The following is a 22,686-nucleotide window of genomic DNA, read 5'->3' on the forward strand; positions in this document are numbered from 1 at the left end:
TAATCTGACAGCAAAGGTTGTCACTCAGCAGAACACAGAGCAGCAACCCACTCAAAGGCGCCTGACCTCACGTGAATGTGACAACGTGAAGAGAAGAAAAGGGACCACAGGTTAATCAGGCAACACCCTCAATTCAGATGTTGGGAATCTCCGAGGTGACAAGACACACTGCAGGCACACAGCAGATACACGGCCTCTGTGTACACAGGATCCCGACCCACGTGGATGGGGTGAGACCCACACAATCCCCAGAGCCTGCACCTGGGGTCCCACGACCCTTGGTTAGGGTGTCGTGTCTCTGAGGAGTCTCCTGAGGAGTCTCCAGGAGCCCCAGGGAGGGTGAACCTCGCGGGGGTAAAAAGGCAAACAGGCACAGCCTGTATAAAGTGAATTCCATAAAGTACTGATTCCTAAACACAAGTGAAGCTCTCATGTATCCTTCCCTTTTTCTTGTCTTTGTGTGTGTGGTCTCCCCACATACGTGATCCTGACCCATGCAGAGGGGGTGAGACTCACACAGTCCCCAGAACCCCCCCTCGGGTCACGTGCCCCCTCGATCAGGACACCATGGCTGTGGTCAGCCAGACCCCAGTGGGTAAACGAGCCAGGTCTGTGGGACCCCCGGGACCCTAGAAAGAAGTGCAGGGTCTGTCTCCTCTCCCCTCAATTGTCCCTGAGAAGTCAGGCCCCTCCTGTTTTCACTTTGGTTCTGTGTGATTTTTTTTTTTTTTTTTTACTGGTTTGGAAGCTCATGCTGGAGTTAAATACAGTACCTTTAATAATACAGTTATTATTATTATATATATATATATTATATATATATATTATATATATATATATTATATATATATATTATATATATATAATTATATATATAATATATATTTTTATATTATATATATATATATATAATTATATATATAATAATAATATATATATATATAATAATAATAATAATAAAAATACAGTTAAATACAGGCGGGCTCTGTCTTTCTTGTCCCGACGAGGTGCTGAGAAAACACAGGAGAGCTGGGCTGAAAGACGAGGGGCAGCTCTGTTCTCTTCGGAGGAGAGAGTCGACTGGAAGGAGTTCACAGCCGCAGCCTCACCTGCTGCCCATTGACTTTATGCCCGATCCCTGTGCCCTGGAACCAATTCACCAGGTGAAACTGCTTCTCTACTCAACCCGAATGTGCTGGAAAATTGGGATAATTACCAGGTAGCCCACCTGAGGGGTCTCCAGGAGCCCCAGGGAAGCTGAACCTGGCAGGCCCCCCAGAAGGGCCATGGAACCCCACTCAGAGAAGAGCACGGTTACCTAGAGAAGGCCTCCTCAGCTCCAGACCCCAGACAGCTGAGCACTGACATTCAGATGCAAGCATGGAGTTTTCTAGGACAGAAGCCAGACCAGGCCTCCACCCGGGTCTCCATGTCCCAGTGCAGAGAGTACAAGGTCAGGTCTAAATGTTCTCACTGCAGAAAGTGTAGGGAATGGAGTTAGAGAAGGCGAGGTTCAGAAAAAGAAGGAGACCAGCACTTTACAGGAACAGATCACCTTTAATGAGGTGAGAAGGGGCAGCAGTCAGATTAGTGAGCTGCTACACTAACCCAAGAAAAGAGCAGGTATGTATAGGCATATATGTGGAAATCTACTGTCTTAAGGGGGCCTGTTCTTCTCCAAGGTTGTTCAGAGTAGATATCTCTTAAATGGCTGGGGCAAGGAATTCTGGAGATCGGCCAGAGGCTGGACTGGCTGGGAGCTGGTTGTAACCAACCTTAATGTCCATTTTTTCCTTTGGGTGAGAGAGTTCTTTGTTTTGCATAGAATGGTGGGGAGGACCAGAGGGGAGTTTAACTCCAGGCTATTTTGAGCCTGTAACTTTCCTTCAGAAAGCACAGTCTCATCTAAACATCATCATGTAGATAGGACTTATAGAGGGCTAAATCTACCATGTAGACAGAACTTGGTCAGGTTCAAACTAGTTTAGCGCTGGTCTCCCAGGAGGCACAGGTCACACATGCAGGGTCTCTCATCATCCGATGGGGGCTCACCCTCGTGTGGGAACTAGGAAGAAGTCATCACTGGGCTCCACACTTCACCCACATCAGGAAACCGAAAGAATCTGTCCTATTACACATTTCAACAGGCAAAACAACAACGTTACCAATTTCTCTGGCCACATGATGGTCAGGGGAGCAACAGGAACTTCTCAGAGTGCAGCCCAGTGTCCTGTAAAGACAGACAGGAAGAGGCCTGATTCCAGCATCCCAGCTTCCAGCAGGAGGTGGCCATGCTGGAAATCTTCTGAAAAAATACATTCCTTATCAGAATAAAAATATATTGTTGAAATCGCAAGCATACTAATTACTGTTTGCACACCTAAAATATTCTTAAAAGCTTGGCACCCTGATCTTTGCGGTTTTCATTGTTTCCTTTGGTTCAGATTTTCAAGCCATCTTTTCAAACTACTTTCTTCTAGTTCTGTTATTTGTTATTATATGAATGAAGGGTCACACTTAAAATAAAAGAAAACCCCTGCCAACAATTAGTGACAAAGATCACATGAGCTTCAGGAATTTTTCTTCTAACAGTTTCATTTTTCTCCATGATGAAAACAGAAAACATAGGCCCCCCTGATTTTTTGCTTCTCTGTTCAAACTGAGCTAAAATGAAATTGATGCTCATAGCAACAAGTAACAGTTTTGAGGTTTGAAATGTCATGCCAGAGTAACAGGGCCTGGAGAAAAGGGAATGCTCCTAAGCTGCTGGAGAGAAACCACATCCTAAAATTCAAATTGGACAGATTCAAACTATGACAGAATGTGATTACATGGAGTATGAACCAAGGGTCTCCATGTAGCAAGCAATATGTGAAGACAAATTTGATGTCTCAGATGTGAGAGTAAAGGTTTCTTCTCAGATCTGCAGCTTGTATGCACAAATTCTTTTAGAATACTGCATGTATCTTTTCAAATTATAGCTTAGTCTGTATGGCTGGGAGTGGGATTGCTGTATCATATGGTAACTATTTTTTTTTTTTTTTTTTGAGGAACTGCCATACTGTTCTCTACAGTGACTGCACCAATTAACATTCCTACCAACACTACTGGAGGGTTCCCTCTTCTCCACATCCTCTGTAACACTTGTTATTTGGAGATTTTTTAAATGATGGCCATTCTGACCAGTTTGAGGTGGTACCTCACTGAAGTTTTGATTTGCATTTCTCTAATAATTAACAATGAGGAGCATTACAGGATGATTCTTTAATTTTCAGATATGTGAAGTACGTTAAGTGTAACCTGTCAACTTGACCATTATTTTCACAGATGAGGATTTATTGAATATTTAGTTATTTCCTTTCTTCCTAGTCTAACTATAGGGGACATTCATTATCATGTTACTTAAGGCAATGATCTTGGTTATGCCTGCAATGCAGAAGACCCAAATTTGATCCTTGGGTTGGGAAGATCTCCTGGAGAATGGAATGTCTACCCAGTATTCTTGCCTGGAGAATTCCATGGACAGAGGGTCCTGGTGGACTATTGTCCATGGGGTTGCAAAGAGTTGGACACGACTGAGCAACTAACACACACGCGCGTGCACGTGCATACATACACACACACACACATACACACACACACATACACACACACACATCTTTGAACAGTTTTAGAGAACTGCATTGCTCCCTATACAGGGAAGGTTTGTGTTGGGACCAAGGTCTGCTGTTCCTTGAGCAAATAAATGCTGTTCCTTGAGCAAATTCAGTCACTGCCCAGGGGGCACATGGTGAGACCACCTTGTCAGCTGACATTTCCCACATCTCAGGCCTCAGACTGACCATTCCATTTGTGGTGTAACAGTTTGCCCTGGTGATACAGCTTGACCTCTTTCTGTATGACTAGGTGAGTTGTTAATAACATTTTAGGATTCTGTAGGATTAACAGCCCTCTAATAGCAAAATATCGGAGAAGGCAATGGCACTCCACTCCAGTACTCTTGCCTGGAAAATCCCATGGATGGAGGAGCCTGGTACGCTGCAGTCCATGGGGTCGCGACTGAGCGACTTCACTGTCACTTTTCACTTTCATGCATTGGAGAAAGAAATGGCAACTCACTCCAGTGTTCTTGCCTGGAGAATCCCAGGGACGGCGGAGCCTGGTGGGCTGCCGTCTACGTGGTCGCACAGAGTCGGACACTACTGAAGTGACTTAGCAGCTGCAGCAGCAATAGCAAAATATATGTTTTAAAGTTACACCAGGACCCAGGGGTTACACCATGAGCCTCAGGGAGTTTCTGCTGGATTTTTCTGTTCTGACATCAAGGCCCATCCCCAGTTTGATGACAGCACAATTGCCAGAGACTGGATGAGCTACATAATTGGGAAGGATCAGCGCAAAATGAAAATGTCGGAATTCTTGTGTAAGAATTATTAAGAATTTGGATGGTGACAACCAGCCTTAAACCAAGCACAGAGCCCTTCTAAGTGCAAGAGGAGCCCCCGACACCATGCAAACCTGTGCCCATGAAGCCAGCCCCAGCCAAAGACTTCTGTTTGAATAGTCAATCTTGTGTAAAGGTGTGCTAAATTGACTTATAACTTCAAATATTTGTATTAATGATATGTGGACTTGTTTTCTATCGAAAACAGGTGCATTTTTAATTGAAGAGTATTTGTTTTACGTTAATTCCAGGTGTACAGCAAAGTCATTCAATTGTATATATATTATATATATATAATATATATTACATATATTTATATAAGCATATATAATACATACATATAAATATACCCACATACATGTTCTTTCTCAGATTATTAGGCTATTACAAGATATTGATTATAGCTCCCCATCCTGTTCATAGGGACTTGTTTATCTATTTCATATATAGTAGTATGTATCTGTCGATACCAGACTCCTAATTTGTCCCCCACCTCTTTCCCCTTTGGTAACCATAAGTTTGTTTTCTATGTCTGAGACTATTTCTGTTTTGTCAAGAAGTTCATTTGCATCATAGTTTAGATTCCACACATAAGTGATATCATATGCTATTTGTCTGTCTGTGCCTTCACTTAATATGCTAACCTCTAGGTCCATTCATGTTGATGAAATGGCATTATTTCATTTATTACGGCTGAGTACTATTCCATTGTATATTCTATGATTTGTGGACTCTTGATTCAGGCCTTAGAGATGTTACCCACAGACCTGTTTGCATGAACGTGCTCTCATGGTGAGGGCTAAACCATGATTCCCCAGAAGAAACTTACCTGATGGTCTGGGCCTCATCTTCTGACATGGAGCGCTCCCTGATCCCCTTAACAGAACATTATACTGCCCCTCCCACCTGCCCAGAGGGACCGCTCCAAACGGGCCACTTCCCAGCTCCTTCAACACGGTAATCTCTTCACTTTGCAGACCCCAGACTCCTAATACGGCAGCACAGGTGCACTTTAGGATGAGAGCAGGAGGCTCTGGGGCTAGCAGCGTCACAAGTGACTTCCTCTCCAATGAGAATTTAACACCGACAGGATGAAGCACAGCACGACTTTTTAAAAAGTTGCTCAGTTAAAAAGAAAACCCTTGGTAATGTGATCTTAGGACCTGTTATACCACGTGATATTGCCACCAGAACAATATTGCTCCTGAAATAGCTACAATTAGTGACAAGAAAGGTTAAAGTTAAAAAAAACCTTTGCCAACTAGAGGCTTCTTGGAAAAACATGGTGACCAAATGTGCTTACCGCCCTTAGCTTGGTAAGGTTTAGTGTTAGGTAGATTAATTGGCTTGACTGGACTAATAAGTTCTTGAAAAGCAAGAATTAAAACAGTAAAGCTATTTTAGGTGATTTTTAAAATTCTCATCAAAATTAATTTCTTGATGGAATCTTCTATTTTTAGCAATTTCCCATTTTTATTTCACTTATTTTTTAATTTTTGACTACTTTATTGTTTTTGTAGATAGCCATCAACATTTTTTTAAGTTGAAGTACAGCTTATTTACAATACTATATTAGTTTTGGGTATTCAACATAGTGATTCAATATTTATATGGATTATACTCCATCTAAAGGTATTACAAATAAAGGCTATATTTCCTCATGCTGTATAATATATCCTTATACTTTATGGATATTATACATAGTTTCTATCTCTTAATCCTCTATACCTATCTTGCCCCTCCCACTGGTAACTGGTAACCATATCTATGAGTCTGTCTCCATTTCATAGATAAGTTCATTGGTGTTATACTTTAGATTTTACATGTAAGTGATATTATATGGGATTTCTCTTTGTCTTTCTGACTTATATCACTTATTATGATAATCTCTAGGATTATACTGCTGAAAATGCCATTATTTTAATCTTTTTATTAACTGAGCAGTACTCAGTATATATTTCACATATGAAAACCTAGGTATATATTTCATATAAGAAAACATAGGTATATATTTCATATATGAAAATATACATACATATATTTGCAGAGTACACTCCTTTGCTATTGTTCTTTAACCAAAAGGACGAAAATTTTACAATAACTTCTAATGATACTAATTCTTACAACTGGGGCTTGGTAAAAGTGTATTTTGCCAGGATTTTCAGCGCAAAAACTGAAAACTGAAGTTCTCAAAAGTCAGTTTGCTTTAGTGCTTCAGATTCACCTGGACGCTTATTTACTAAAATCATCAGACGGCAGTTCAGAGCTTCTGATTTAGTAGATTTGCAAATACCAGTCCAGGGACCATAATGAAAACCATTGTGCCTTTTGAGTAATGCTTTTAGAGACTGAAGATAACCCTTCCAAATCAAGTATACTGTCTTACATCTTAATACATACAAAAGTCTTAATCTGAAGCTAGAAGATTGCTAAATGACTTCTACTTATAGGGCATTGTGAACTGAAATCAATTTGTAGGCATGAAAAATAATGAAAATAAAATGTTTTGTCAGAGAACATTGACAGAAGCAACTTAAGTTTTAAAAAAAGCATATTTATCCTATAGTTATATTAAATGGCTTGACCTGACTGATAAGTTCTTTGTAAAGCAAAAATCAAGAGTAAAACAATTTTACGTGATTTTTAAAAATCTCATCAAAACCTGTTTCTTGATGGCATCTCCTGTTTTTAAAACTTTCCCATTTTTATTTTGCTATTCTGCTGAGTAGTATTCCATGTGTATTTCATATATGAAAATAAAGTTATACATTTCATATATGGCAATATAGGTATGTATGCCACATGAAAATATTAGTATATATCTCATATGACAATGTAGGAACATATCTCATATGCAAAAATATAGGTATATATGTCATAAAATATAGGTATCTATTTTTATATCATAAAATTAAAAACTTTCATAAACTTAAAACTTAAAAAAGAATTAAAGCCTTTGATTATGTGAATCACAACATACTGGAGAATTCTTAAAGAGATTGGAGGACCAGACCACCTTACCTGCTTCTTGAGAAACCTGTATGCAGGTCAAGAAGCAAAGGTTAGAACTGGATATGGAGCAATAGACTGGTTCAAAATTGGGAAAGGAGTATGTCAAGGATGTGTCTTGCTACATGGCTTATTTAACTTCTATGCAGAGTACATCATATTAATGCTGGGCTGGATGAAATCACAAGCTAGAAATGAGGTTTCTAGGAAAAATGTGAGCAATGTCAAATATGCAGATGATACCACCCTAATGGCAGAAAGTGAAGAGGAACTAAAGAGCCTCTTGATGAAGGTGAAAGAGGAAAATGAAAAAACTGGAATAAAACTCAACATTCAAAAAACTAAGATCATAGTATCTGGTCCAATCACTGTATGGCAAACACACAGGGAAGAAATGGAAACAGTGGCAGATATTATTTTCTTGGGCTCCAAAAGTACTGTGGATGGTGACTGCATGCATGACTGAAACACCTTATTCAGAAAACCAAGTGATGAACCACAGACTGGAAGAAACTATTTCCAAAACACATATCAGAGAAAGGATCTGTACTCAATCAAGAAAGGATCTGTACTCAAATTGTATCAAACAGCTCCTTAAAATTTGATAAAGATTGAAAAACACACCTGGCCAAAAAATATAAACAGATGTGTACATAGATATTTATATAATATATAGAGAATTGTTTATCTCTCTGTAGATAGATGTTTACATGTCTAGGTAGATAGATATTTATATCTCTCTGTAGGTAAATATTTATATCACTACACAGATATTCCACAAAATTAATAACTTCCATAAAATTAAATACCTCCATAAAATTGAAAATTTCTATAAAATTAAAACTTCCATAAAATTGATAATTTTCATAAAATGAATATCAAAATTTGCATAACTTCTATAAATTGAATAAATTTATAAAACTATTGACATTCCTAAAATCTTTTATAATTAATAATATTCATAGAACTACTCACTTTCATACAATTAAAAACTTCTTCAGGAAGTTAAAACCTTCCTCAGAAAATTAAAAACTTCCTCAGAAAATTAAAAATTATAAAATTATTTATAAAAATTAAAACTTCTACTCTATGAAACACCTTATTCAGAACATCAAAAAATGAACCACAAACTGGAAGAAACTGTTTTCAAACCACATATCAGATAACGGATCTGTACTCAAATTATACCAAACAACCCCCCAAAAATTTGGTAAGGTTTGAAACACACATCTGGCCAAAAAAAGATAAACGATAAGTAAGAGAGGAAGGAAAAACTAGGGTGGGGTAGAGACAGCCCCTTGAGACAGCTAACCCTAGGATCTGACGTTCCCACCCTGGGCTGATATCCTGAGAAAAACAAGATTCAAATATGCACATGCACCCTGACCTTCACTGCAGCACTCCTTACAATAGCCAAGACACAGAACCAGCAAGACGTCACCCACAGGCTAAAACTTAAAAAAGATGTGGTACGTGTAGATAATGCACTGTTACTCACCCCAGAGAAACTGCCACTGAAACTGAAATAACACCCCTGCAGCCACAGGGATGGACCTTGAAGGTCACACACGAAGTGAAGCCAGACAGAGAAAGGCCATAGCATATGAGTCCATTCTGGGCAAAATAAAAAAGGTGGTACAGGAACTAATGTACAAGACAAAAAGAGACTGAGATTTCCAACACAGACAAAGCAAACCAAAATAAATAAATAAATAAAGGCTTTATCTCCTTCCTTCCATCCACTGTGCAGAAACTCTGTATCTCTAATAGACACTCCACAAGGACCCGAGGATCATCACACGGAACTTTACTTGAGTTTGTGCAATATCCTCTATGGAAAAGAATTGAAGGAAACAACAGATATGCTGTCTGTATGTCACAACTGACTCAGGTGGCTGTACACTGCCAACAAGCACAAACCGGAAAACTGTCCCAGCACAGCTACCCATGAGATTAAAGAAAAGGAATTACTAGTTTATACCCTGCCACCTCCTTAACTTGGGCTGATAACTCATTCCTGGAACCTGAGTAGACTTGAGTGCAGGGCTGGATTGGGGTGGAGTCGAGACAGGCCAGGAGGTGCCCTTCTTTGACACCCCTGTTAAACCTGAACTGTCTGGCTTGCCCTGGCTGGAACCAGAATCCCTAGTGCTCCTTAACGATGGTGGCCTGACCCTCTGGACCAGGGTAAAGTCACCAAAAATCCAGGTTCACTGGTGCCGGAGTCCCAGCTGAAGTCTCCTTCCTCAGAGCACAGCCTCATCAGGGAGCCGTGCCCCAGGTTCAGATGAGTCTGGAGGGAAGGGGTGAAGCTTTAGGGGGAAGAAGTAGTGAGACACAAGCTCTTGGAAGTTTGCTCAAGCACATTTCACTCTCATTCATAGACCAGGAAGCCCACTTTCCCTAGGGCTGGGGTTGCAGGTGAAACCAGAGTTGGGCATGAAGAAGTGCTGCCACCTTGTGGACATTTTCTGTAACTATAACTTGTCCACTGCATGTTTACTAGCACCTCCAATTAACAATGGGGCTTCCCTGGTGGCTCAGACGGTAAAGCGTCTGCCTGCAATGCGGGAGACCGAGGTTCGACTCCTGAGTCAGGAAGATCCCCTGGAGAAGGAAATAGCAACCCACTCTGGTACTCTTGCCTGGAAAATCCCATGCACAGAGAAGCCCTGTGGGCTCCATGTGGTCATAAAGAGTCGGACACGACTGAGTGACTTCACTTTCACTTTCCAATTAACAATGCCTCTGGGGCTGTTAATGACACCTTCCCTCAGGAAAGGACCTTGGACGGCTATTGCAGAAATAAATTCCAAAGACAACTGACTTTCAAGAATCCAATTAAAGGTAAAATTTCCTCACAGCTTTTAAGGAAAAAGAAAAGAAAACCCAAACAGCCACAGAACAAGAATCCCAGCATCCTGAACTATTACAGCAGGAATGCCCATCAAAACGATAAGAAATCTAATCCCATCTGACAGAATGGGAATCCTAACTGTCTACAAACAGGAAAGGGGGGAAAGACCAGGGAGATGATGGAATCCCCCTACACCTTTCATAGGAACAGACATTGGCAACAGCCCCTAGAAAGGACAGCCTGCACAGGCCAGAAGAAAAAATTTCAAGAGAACTAAGCCTACGACTTTTGTGCCCACTGCTGCTGCTGCTAAGTCACTTCAGTCGTGTCCGACTCTGTGTGACCCCATAGACGGCAGCCCACCAGGCTCCCCCGTCCCTGGGATTCTCCAGGTAAGAACACTGGAGTGGGTTGCCATTTCCTTCCCCAATGCATGAAAGTGAAAAGTGAAAGTGAAGTCACTCAGTCGTGTCCAACTCTTAGCGACCCCATGGACTGCAGCCTACCAGGCTCCTCCGTCCATGGGATTTTCCAGGCAAGAGTACTGGAGTGGGGTGCCATTGCCTTCTCCGTTTGTGCCCACACCTGGGCCTATATTACAAAAAAATCATCATTCAAAATGACACATGCAATCTAATGTTCATTCCAGTGCTACTTCGAATAACCAAGACACAGACCCAAGAAATGGTCCATGGACAGATTAAATATTAAAGAACTGTGGTATATATATATACAATGGGCTATTACTCAGACAAGAAAAACTGCCACTGAAATTATGAAATCCTGCAAATGGTTCCCACAAGGATGGACCTTGGTGGATCATATACCAAGTGAAGTCAGAAACAGGAAGAAAATAGCAGATGTCCCTTCTAGGCAAAATTTAAAAAAAGAAATACAGAGGAAGTAGTTTACAGCACAAAAAGAGACTCTGAGAATCAAAACACAAAAAACTCAAAAAAAAAAAAAAAAAAAGGAAATGTCACGAATGAAATAGGAGGTTGATACTAACATATACCCAAAAAGCTATATCTGTAATGGGTAATCCACAAGGATTATCTCCTTCCTTCCTAATTCCACATTTACACAGAAATCTGTATATCTCACAGAGGCTGCACAAACACCTGATGTTCACCACAGGGAACTTTGCTTGAAATTCTGCAAGAACCTCTAGGGCAAAACAATCCATAAAAGAACAGATATGCTGTGTGTTAATATATGTCATACTGAATCAGGTGGCTGTATACTGACAACAAGCACCAACTGGCAGGGCAACTATATTCCTGTATACCATCGCCATTAGATTAAAGAAAAGCAAAGCCTAATTTCCACCCATCTCTCTGACCTGGGCTGCCATCCCATCCCTGGAGTCTGAACGGCCTTGGATCCATGCCTAGCCAGGAGTAGGGTTGAACAGCCCGGCAGGGTGCCCTTAACTGAGCCCCGCTTTAACCTGTACTGTGAGGTTTGCTCTGGCGTTTAACCAAAGGATGGTCGCCTGACCCTCTGGCCTTGAACTCTGAAAAGTAACCAAGACTGCAGGTTGACTGGTGCTGGGGTCCCCACCTCAATCCTCTTTCCTGAGAGTGCAGCCTCCTAGGCACCTCAGCAGGGTTCTGTGGGCGAGGCAGGGATAACTCGGATAATGAAGAGTAAAGCGTTAGGGCGAAGAGGCAGGGGAACACAAGCCCTTGGGTGTTTACTCAGGCACAGTCCTCTAACTCACAGCCCAGGAAGCAGACATTCCCGAAGGCTCTGGTTGCCCAAGAAACAAGCGAGTTGAGAACGAAACAGCGCTGCCGCCCTGTGGACATTTCCTGTAACTACAATTTGACCGGCCGTGCTTACACCTCCAATGAACAAAGCCTGTGGGGCTGTGAGTGACAGCTGCCCTCAGGAAAGGATCTGGGGCTGATGTTGCAGACGTAAATTCCAAACACAACCGATGTTCAAGAAGCCAATTGCAACAGGTAAATTTCCCTGACACCCTGTAAATAAAAGTATAAAGGGGGAAAAATAAATTCCCACCCTGCAACAGGATAAGATTCTGAACATCTCTAATTATTACAGGAGGATGCAAATTAAAGTGACAATGACAAATCAAATCCCACCGCTCAGAATGGCCATTCTCACATGTCACAGGCAACAATGCAAGAGCAAGCCAGGAGGAGAGAGAAGCCACCTACACAGTACGTGGGAATGGACATTGGCAACAGCCACTAGAAAGCACAGCCTCCCTGTGTCGGTTGAGGGGGGGACACTTCCCAGAAAGCTAAGCCTAGGATCTGACATTCCCACACCTGGGCCTATATCCCGAGAAAACCATCATTCAAAAACCCACATGCACCCCAACACTCACTGCAGCACTGCTTACAGTAGCCAAGACTCAGATCCAGCAAAATGTCTGCTGCTGCTGCTAAGTCGCTTCAGTCGTGTCCGACTGTGTGTGACCCCATAGAGGGCAGCCCACCAGGCTCCCCTGTCCCTGGGATTCTCAAGGCAAGAACACTGGAGTGGGTTGCCATTTCTTTCTCCGATGCATGAAAGTGGAAAGTGAAAGTGAAGTCACTCAGTCGTGTCCAACTCTTCGAAATCCCATGGATGGAGGAGCCTGGTGGGCTGCAGCCCACCAGGCTCCTCCATCCATGGGATTTTCCAGGCAAGAGTGCTGGAGTGGGATGCCATTGCCTTCTCCGAGAAAAATGTCTACTGACACATTAAAGCTTAAAGAAGGTGTGGTACATACATACAGTGGACCACAATTCAACCATGAGAACCGCCACTGCAATTATGAAATTATTCCACTGGTCACCACAAGAATGGACCTTGGAGGGTCAGACACTAGTCAGGCAGACAGAGGGATAAAATAGCATATGATGTGAATACTAGGCAAAATCTAAAAGGAAGTAGACAAACTAATTTACAACACAAAAAGAGACTCTGAGAATTCAAACACAGAGGGTTCCAAAAAAGTTGAAAGAGCAAGGATGAATTAGGAGGTCGGGACTAACATATACACAGAAATCTGTATCTAAAATAGATATTCCAAAAGGATTACCTCCTTTCTTCTTTCCTTGCCCTTTCCTCCCAGAAATGGGCTTCCCTGGTGGCTCAGGCAGTAAAGAATCTACCTGCAATGCAGGGGATCTGGCTTTGATCCCTGGGTTGGGAAGATCCCCTGGAAAAGGAAATGGCTACTCACTCCAGTATTCTTGCCTGGAGAATTCCATGGAGAGGAGCCTGGCAGGGGTGGGGTGGCAAAGAGTTGGACACGACAGAGCAACTAACACTTTCACTTTTTTATTACTTTCCTCCCACAAATGCAAACATTTCAGAATCTGTAAGAATACACAGAAATCTGTATCACTAACATATAAGCAGAAATCTATGTCTGTAACAGATAATCTGCAAGATTATCTCCTTCCTTGCTTCCTCCAGATATAAACTAAAGTCTGTATGTCTAACATATATACCAAAATCTGTATCGTTAACATATACACAGAAATCAGTATCTCTAATAGATACCCTACAAAGACCTGATGTTCAGCACAGGGAACTTTGCTAGTCCTTCTGCAATTCCTCTGCGGTAAAAGAATCCAGAAAAGAGATATGCTGTATGTGTATGTGGTAACTGAATCAAGCAGCAGTATAATGATAACATTAAGGAGCAGAGACATTACTTTGCTGACAAAGGTCCATCTAGTCAAAACTATGGTTTTTCCAGTAGTCATGTATAGATGTGAGAGTTCAACCATAAAGTAAACTGGGCCCTGAAGAATTGATGCTTTTGAACTGTGGTGTTGGAGAAGACTCTTGAGAGTCCCTTGGACTGCAAGGAGATCCAACTAGTCCATCCTAAAGGAAATCAGTCCTGAATATTCATTGGAAGGACTGATGCTGAAACTGAAGCTCCAATACTTTGGTCACCTGGTGTGAAGAGCTGACTCATTGGAAAAGACCCTGGGAAAGATTGAAAGCAGGAGAAGAGGGGGTTAATAGAGAACAAGATGGTTAGTGGAATCACCGACTTGATGGACATGAGTTTGAGAAAACTCCGGAAGATGGTGATGGCAGAGAAGCCTGGCATGTTGCAGTCCATGGGGTTGCAAAGAGTCAGACATAACTGAGTAACTGAACGACAACAAAGATAAAGATTCCACCGTATTATGGCTCAGTAGTAAAGAGCTCGCCTGTCAATGCAACAAACTCGGGTTTGATCCATGGGTCAGGAAGATTCCCTGGAGAAGAGAACGGCAACCCACTCTAGTATTCTTGCCTGAGAAATCCCATGGAGAGAGGAGCCTGCCAGGCTATGGTCCATGGGAATACAAAAGAGTTGGACACGACTTAGCAACAGATTTTCAAGATAAAAATCTAATTGTAAGGTCAGATACTATGAAATTCTAGAGGAAAATATAGGCAGTAGAAACTTTGACATTCATCACAGCAAGTTCTTTTGGGACCCAGCTCTTAGAACAATGAAAAAGAAACCCAAAATAAGAAATCAGCCCACGATGTGTGACCCCTCATCCTTCTCACCAGACCAGCTATGCTCCTGAGGGGCAGAGAAGATGGTGTTAGGTGCCACTGCAGGCATTCTTGCTGCCTGGAGGGGGTGGTTTTTTCCAAGTGAAAGTTGCTCAGTTGCGTCTGACTCTTTGCAACCCCAGGGACTATACAGTCCATGGAATTCTCCAGGCCATAATACTGGAGTGGGTAGCGGTTCCCTTCTACAGGGGATCTTCCCAAGCCTAGGACTGAACCCAGATCTCCTGCCTTGTAGGCGGATTCTTTACCAGCTGAGCTACTAGGGAAGCGGTGGTGGTTTAGTCGCTAAGTCGTGTCAGATTTTTGTGACCCCATGGACTGTAGTCTGCCAGGCCCCTCTGTCCATGGGATTTCTCAGGCAGGAATACTGGACTGGGTTGCCATTCCCTTCTCCAGGGGATCTTCCTGACCCAGGTATCCAACTCGCGTCTCGTGCATTGCAGGTTATTTCATTTACCAACCGAGCCATCAGAGAAGCCCCACTGCCTGGAAGGGGTTGTTTATAAAGACCTCAACCCAGGCATAGCTGGGAAGGGCTGGCCAACTCATCCAGTCAGCCAATCCTCACCCACCAGGGGCTCACGGTTGCAGAAAATGGGTCTTGTTGTGCCTGCCAGGTGCAAGGAACAGGTGTGGGCCTGAGGGTCAAGATGGACATGGGGCTGCAGCTCTGGTTTGATTTCTAATCATTTTATCTGGCCCATAAGTGGAGAGAATTTCAAGAAGATCTTCTCCTAAATAGAGGAACCCAGGAGTCAGGGAGAGGAGGGGTGGTGGGTGGAGACAGGAGCCCAGGGCCCCGGGTGCAGTGGAACCTCTGGAAGACCTGCCAGAGGAGGCCGCACAGAGTGAAGCCCAGGGTCACTGACCTGCCCAGGAGCGGCTGTTTAGTCCAGGTCCTGCTCTGAGGTGACCAGGAAGAGGGCTGGGGGTGCTCTGCAGGGTTCCATGCAGGGTACCTGTGTGCTGAGCCCTGCCCAGACAGGCCCCCTGCCCTGGGAGGGGTCTGCCCATGTGAGCCCCGTGCCCTGGGAGGGCCTTGTGAATAGGCTCCCTCTCTTTGCAGCTGGAACACAGCTGCTTAGGATGCAGATTAAAATCAGCTGAGGACAGAGGTCAGGTGCAGGGGCAGGGATCCAAGCTTGCTATGCTTGCTGCATATGCTGGCTGCATGACACGAGGTGTGGAGACTAGAAATACAACTGTATCCTAAGGGCCGGCTGAGCAAAATGACGGCCGATCAATATCTCCAAAGAACTATCTCTTCGGGGTCTGGATGCCAGGTTCTTTTATGAATTAAAGAAGGAGGGTGTGAGGAAACAAACTAAAAAGGCCTTAAATCTTGAAAATACCTTGGGAGAACACCAAGCCTCAGGCAGGGGATGTGTTAATCTCTTCCTTCCTGCCATCCACAGGTGGACAGGGTTCTGAACAAAGGCACTTTAACAGTCAGGCAGAGGGGCAGGATTCTCTGAGGCAGGCCGCTATGTGTGATTATAGTAACAAAAGTAACAGAGAGCCAAAGACACAGTTCCAACATGGAGTCAGAACTGGCTATTCCTGAACATCCTAAGGTGCAGGGTTTATTCAGGTCCTCACATTGCCCTTCCCCTCCCCCAGCGCCAGGCCCCACTCCCTGACTCCCTGTCTCTGGATTTGCCTGTTCTGGATGTTTATTATAAATGCAATCATATGGTTTGTGAGTATTCTGGGCTGTGTGTTGGTGTCCCCCTCAAAATGCACATGTTGAAACCTAACCCCCAGGGTGATGGTGTGAGGAGGGGGTGCCTTGAGGAGGTTATGAGGTCGTGAGAGTGGAGACCCCATGAATGGGATTAGTGCTCTTAAGAAACAGACCCCGAAGGAACCTCCTCAGCCCTTCCTCCATGTGAGGATGCAGTGAAGACCCCTGCCCCCACCAAGAACAGAGCTTCACCAGAACCTGACCATCCTGACGCCCTGATCTCTGACATCTGGCCTCCAGAGCTGTAGGAAATGCATTCCTGTTGCTGAAGCCCCCAGCCTTCTATTTCGCTATGGCAGCCCAGGCAGACTAAGACAGTACGTCCTTCTGTGTCTGCTTCTCTCGCTGAGCATTGTGTGTTCAAGTTCATCCCCATTGTAGCCTGTGTCAGAGCTTCACTCCTTTTCATGGCTGAGTCATAGTCCACTGTGTGAATGGACCACATTCTGTTTACCCCTTCTTCCATCCACCCACCCATCCACACATCCATCTACCCATCCATCCATCCATCCATTATCCATACATCCATTCACCCATCCAACATCCATCCATCCATCCACCCCCTCCCCTATCCCATAGCCACCACAAACCCACTTTCATTCTTTGTGGATTTGCCTTTTTGGGACATTGCCTATAAATGGAATCACGTGCTGTGTGTCCTTCTGTGTCTGCTTCTCTCACTGAGTATCATGTGTTCAAGGTCCATCCACACTGTAGCCTGTGTCAGAGTTTCGCTCCTTTTCATGGCCGAGTCATATTCCACTGTGTGGACGGACCCCACTGTGTGTATCTGTTCTCTGATCACTTGTTGATGGTCATTTGGGTGGTCCTTGGAAATTGTGCTGCTGTGCACATGCATGCACAGGTGTTTGGGTTTATATGTAAGAGTGGAACTGCAGGGTCATGTGGTGACTTCAAGTTTGACAATTTGAGGAACTGCCAGACTGTTCTCCAAAATGGCAGCACCATTTCACATTCCCACTAGCACTGTTTGAAAGTTCAAACTTCTCTCATTATTGTCTAACACAGACACAAATCTGTATCTGTAATCAATAATCCATAAGGATTATCAGCTTCCTTCCTTCTTTCCTTCTGCATACACATAGAAATCTCTATCTCTGACCTATACACAGAAATGTTTGTCTCTAAGAGATACTCCACAAGGATTATCTCCTTCCTTCCTTCCTCATATACACAGAAAACTGCATGTGAAATAGATAATCCCCAAGGACCTGATGCTCAGCATCTTTCTTGACCTTCTGCAATAATCTCCATGGCAAAAGAATTCAGAAAACAACAAATACACTCCATGGATACGTCCTGCCTGAAGCAGGCGGCTGTACACTGACAACAATCATATTGCAGATCGACAATACTGCAAGGAAGCATCAACAAGATGTTGAAGAAAAGGAAAGAAAAGTGATGCCTACTCTATTATCTCCAGCCTTCCTGACATGGGATGCTATCCCATCCCTGGAGGCTGAGCAGGCTTGGGTCCCACTGCTGGACTGGGGTGGGGTCCACACAGCCTGGCATAGTGCCCTTCGGTTAACATTTTTTAAAGACCTATTGTCTGCTGTGTTCTGGCTGGGACCAGAGTCCTGAATGAGATCAAGGGCTCAAGGACTTTGGGGGCAACAGACACCCAGGCACCATGTCTCCTGGTGCTGAGGTTCCCAACTCAAGCCTCCTTCCTGAGAGCACTGCCTCCTAGGCATGTCAGCAGCCTCAGCAGGATGCTGTGGCCCCGGATGGGACAGTGGAATGGAGGATTGTGAAGCTTTAGGGAGAAGAAGTACTGAACCGCAAGTCCTTGAGTGTTTGGTCAGGCACAGTCCACTCTAATTTACTTCCCAGGAAGCCAAATTTCCCTAGGCACTTGTCACTGGAGGGTCCAGAGGTGGGCATGAGAAATGGCTGCCCTTGTGGACTTTTCTTCTAACTTCAACTTGACCACTGGTGCTTATTGGCATCTCCAATTCAGAAAGCCTGGTGGACTGTTTATGACGGCTAACCTCAAGAAATGTCCAAGAGAAGGTATTTTTGAAATGAACTCCAGACACAATGAACTTTCTAGAAGCCACTTGCCACAGATAAATTTTCCTCATACAATTTGAGAAGAAAACAAAACAAAACACCAAATCTCCACCACAGAAGAAGATAGTCAGCATCTGTAATTACTTGGAATGAAGATCAAAATGACAACTCAAATGAGAGCTCAAATCCCACCAGTCAGAAGACAGAAAAATGTGCTTTATGCAGAGTACATAATGTGAAATGCCAGGCTGGATGAAGCACAAGATGGAATCAAGATTGCTGTGAGAAATATCAATAACCTCAGATATGCAGATGACACTAACCTAATGACAAAAAGCAAAGAGGAACTAAGTCTCTTGATGAAGATGAAAGAGGAGAGTGAAAAAGCTGGCTTAAAACTCAACATCCAAAACACTAAGATCATGGCATCTGATCCTGTCACTTCATGGCAAATAGAGGGGGAAAAATAGAAATAGTGACAGACTTTATTTTCTTGGCTCCAAAATCACTGAAGATGGTGGCTGCAGCCATGAAATTAAAAGACACTAGCTCCTTGGAAGAAAAGCTATGATAAAACTAGACAGCATATTAAAAAGCAGAGACATTGCTTTGCTGACAAAGGTCCTGTTAGGTAGTTAGAATGGGATAAAGGAGTCCAGAATGGTGGTGGCCAAAAGACAAAGAAGGAAAAAGCCCACGAAAATAGTGCAAAGGAAGGTCCAGGGAGTGGAGTGAGGACCTCAGGTAAAACAGTCTTCCTGGCTAGCCCAGTTTACACAGGGCAGGCTCAGGGGAAGGAGAAAAAACATACAAAAAGAGGAGCCAAAATTGACCCGGGGGCCTCTCTTCTCTTCTTGTCTTTTGGGTCAGCCCGCCCTCATGCCTCAAGGATGTATTTTCCTTTGCTTGCCAAATAAAACTGAGCTGTAACACTGATCTGTCCGTCGCTTCAATTTTTTGCTGCAGCAAGACAGAACCGAGGAAATTACGAACTCCCCCTACAGTCCGGATAGTCAAAGCTATGGTTTTTCCAGTAGTCATGTAGTGATGTGAGAGATGAACCTGGCTTGCTGCCGTTCATGGGGTCCCAAAGAGAAGGAAATGGCAACCCACTCCAGTGTTCTTGCCTGGAGAATCCCAGGGATGGCGGAGCCTGGTGGGCTACCGTCTATGGGGTCGCACAGAGTCAGACACGACTGAAGCGACTTAGCAGCAGCAGCAGCAGAGCGACTCTGCTGATATGACTGAGGGACTGAAAAACAACAGAGGGAATCCCTCTTGGCTCATTAACTTTAAGGTAAAGTCGGACACGACTGAAGTGACTTAGCAGCAGCAGCAGCAGCAGTGTAGTAATATCAAACCTTATTTTAATCAAATAAATCTCCATTCTATTTATTTGGTTCCAAATAACCATCCAAAGATTTTTTTACATTTATTTAGTTAAGGCAAATCATTTTTTAAAAGAATCTGCCTCAGTGAAATGTGCTTAGTTGCTCAGTCCTGTCTGACTCTTTGCAACCCCAGGGACTGTAGCTCTCCAGGCTCCTCTGTCCATGGGATTCTCTAGGCAAGAATACTGGAGTGGGTTGCCCTGTCGTCTTCCAGTCATTGAAATAATTGCTACATTTTCCTTCCAAATTTTTTTCTGCTGTTATTCTTAATTGTTCTTATTAGCATCTGTAAGAGACATCAAGGGGAAGATCATAATGGCGTTTCCCAAACCAGCTTTTCTTGTTTTCAGGTTAACTTAACTTTGGTTAGATAGGTACAGGAAAAAAGAGTTGTTTACAATGAGAGCATTCTAGATTTCATAATTTGTTAGTTTCTTTAATTTTAGAAGTATCCATCACTTGGGCACTAATAAATTATAAAAGGACCTGTTATAGGCCTAACTCAAACAAACACACAACAGAACACCTTAGGAATGTCAGATAGAACATTCACATCTCAAAAACACATGGAAATGTAAGTTTCCCCCAGGAGGTCTTTGTTTAAAGTTACCAAGCCAGCTTCCTGCCTGCCCCTTCCCCACATCATCTTAATTAATTACATAGGCAAAAAAAAAAAAAGAACTTTCTGGGGGGGAAAATATTTTTTACATGTGATCATCTTTAACTTCCACTTAAGTAAATTCTTGTCATAATTACAGGTTGACCAAGTCCCCTAGGATTTTCCCTAGGGGACTCTGAGAAGGAACTTTAGAGGAAGCACTTCCATTCTAGCTTAAGCAGTTAGCGTCAGAAGTCTGTGCTCACAAATCAGAGTAAACAAGCCAAACCAAACCACACTAACGGGAAGTCACCAAAAACAAAGCAAATGCCAAAGAGATGCCCAGAAATTCAAAGCACAAATGGCAAGCCTGCCCCAGACGTGACTTCTAAGTCCCACAAGCCTGGGACACTTCTCCAAAGCAACACCTTACAAACAGGGAGAAACCCCCAAACTGGAACTCCATCAGTCCCCAAAACAGAAAACATCAAGAGGCCTTGAGGTGCACCTCGGGGGATTTACCAAAATGCTGGTGGGTGTCACAACACACCAGACGCCCTCCTCCTGATCCTCCAATATTTAGTGTTTCTCTGAGTGGAAGGTCAGGCTGGCACGGACAAGAGACTAAAAAAGTGTCCTCAAGGCCTAAGAGACCTTGGCAGCTGCAAAGGGCAACCTCTCTCCCATTCTCTGCCATAGCCTGGAGTTCCACAGTCGAGCCACACGGTCGGGTTGAAGAAGGAATTCATAGGGCCTGGACTCCATCTTAGGCCTGTTCATGCTGATCATGCTCAGCCACCTTTCCAATGGACTCTGAACTCTGTGTTTAGTGCCCATGAAAACAACAACAGAAGGATAAGACCCCCTGTCTGGAGGTCTTATGACCTTGAAGATCATATCTAGGTTACTCATCGCCTAAGAGAAAACATACACTAATCACCCCTTCTCCAGACAGGCTATAAATTTTTCTGTATCTATCAGAGTGTAACCTCGGGTTTATTGATTACTGGTTAATTGTTTGACTGTTTGAGCACATGAGCACATAGCACATGAATGATGGGGTTATTGGTTTGTATTTTCCTTGGTTTATGTAAGTCTCAAGGAATTTGGAGTGGTGGGTTCAGGCACGTACACATGGGGTATAAAAGATTTTCACAAATGCTGGTCGGGATCCTTGGCTAAGGGGAGACTCTGCCTTGGGCCCGCCGGTGTAATAAACTGTGCTCCACTATCTGCATTGTCCTTCTGAGTGAGTTTGTTTCCCGGAACACGTGGCTACAGCAGGGTGTGATCAGGCACAGCCCTACAGCAGGAGGTCTGTGGCCTCAGAGAATTCCCTTAATTCTCCGCTCTCCCAAAGGAGGCTGGCACTGTTAGCAGAAGCACACTGATTGAAACTGCCAACATGTCCCAGATGCCTCCATCATCTCCCTTACACTCTGCCCCACTCCCAAAGGACCCAGTTTTCTCCTCCATCACCCAGAGGAGGAGTGTCCACCGGAACTTGCTCAAATATAGGCACAACAAGACACAGTTTTCTGTATCTTCAAACAAATAGGGCAGCGCAGGCACCAGACCATTCATAACTTTTGTACTAAACAAGCCTGACATGTTCAGTTCAGTTCAGTCACTCAGTCGTGTCCGACTCTTTGCGACCCCATGAATCGCAGCACGCCAGGCCTCCCTGTCCATCACCAACTCCCGGAGTTCACTCAGACTCACGTCCATTGAGTCAGTGATGCCATCCAGCCATCTCATCCTCTGTCGTCCCCTTCTCCTCCTGCCCCCAATCCCTCCCAGCATCAGAGTCTTTTCCAATGAGTCAACTCTTCGCATGAGGTGGCCAAAGTACTGGAGTTTCAGCTTTAGCATCAGTCCTTCCAAAGAACACCCAGGACTGATCTCCTTTAGAATGGACTGGTTGGATCTCCTTGCAGTCCAAGGGATTCTCAAGAGTCTTCTCCAACACCACAGTTCAGAAGCATCAATTCTTCAGCACTCAGCTTTCTTCACAGTCCAACTCTCACATCCACACATGACCACAGGAAAAACCATAGCCTT

The 22,686-nt window shown here is 43.7% G+C and overlaps 1 long non-coding RNA gene across 3 annotated transcripts; it reads right to left on the reverse strand.

Moving 5' to 3' along the window:
• Positions 1-983: 983 nt before the first annotated feature.
• LOC100848921 (uncharacterized) lies at positions 984-21,580 on the reverse strand. Of its 3 annotated transcripts, none has more exons than XR_003031579.2 (3): positions 21,148-21,580; positions 2,166-2,230; positions 984-1,473 (listed from the first exon to the last, which is right to left on the reverse strand). It is a non-coding gene; the product is annotated as an uncharacterized lncRNA (long non-coding RNA). The 3 variants fall into 3 exon arrangements; XR_003031578.2 differs by lacking the exon at positions 21,148-21,580 and adding an exon at positions 8,952-9,292; XR_003031580.1 differs by lacking the exon at positions 21,148-21,580 and adding an exon at positions 8,829-8,935.
• Between the last annotated feature and the right edge of the window lie 1,106 nt (positions 21,581-22,686).

Source organism: Bos taurus, chromosome 21 (assembly GCF_002263795.3).
Source record: "Bos taurus isolate L1 Dominette 01449 registration number 42190680 breed Hereford chromosome 21, ARS-UCD2.0, whole genome shotgun sequence".
In the NCBI taxonomy this organism is placed as follows: domain Eukaryota; kingdom Metazoa; phylum Chordata; class Mammalia; order Artiodactyla; family Bovidae; genus Bos; species Bos taurus.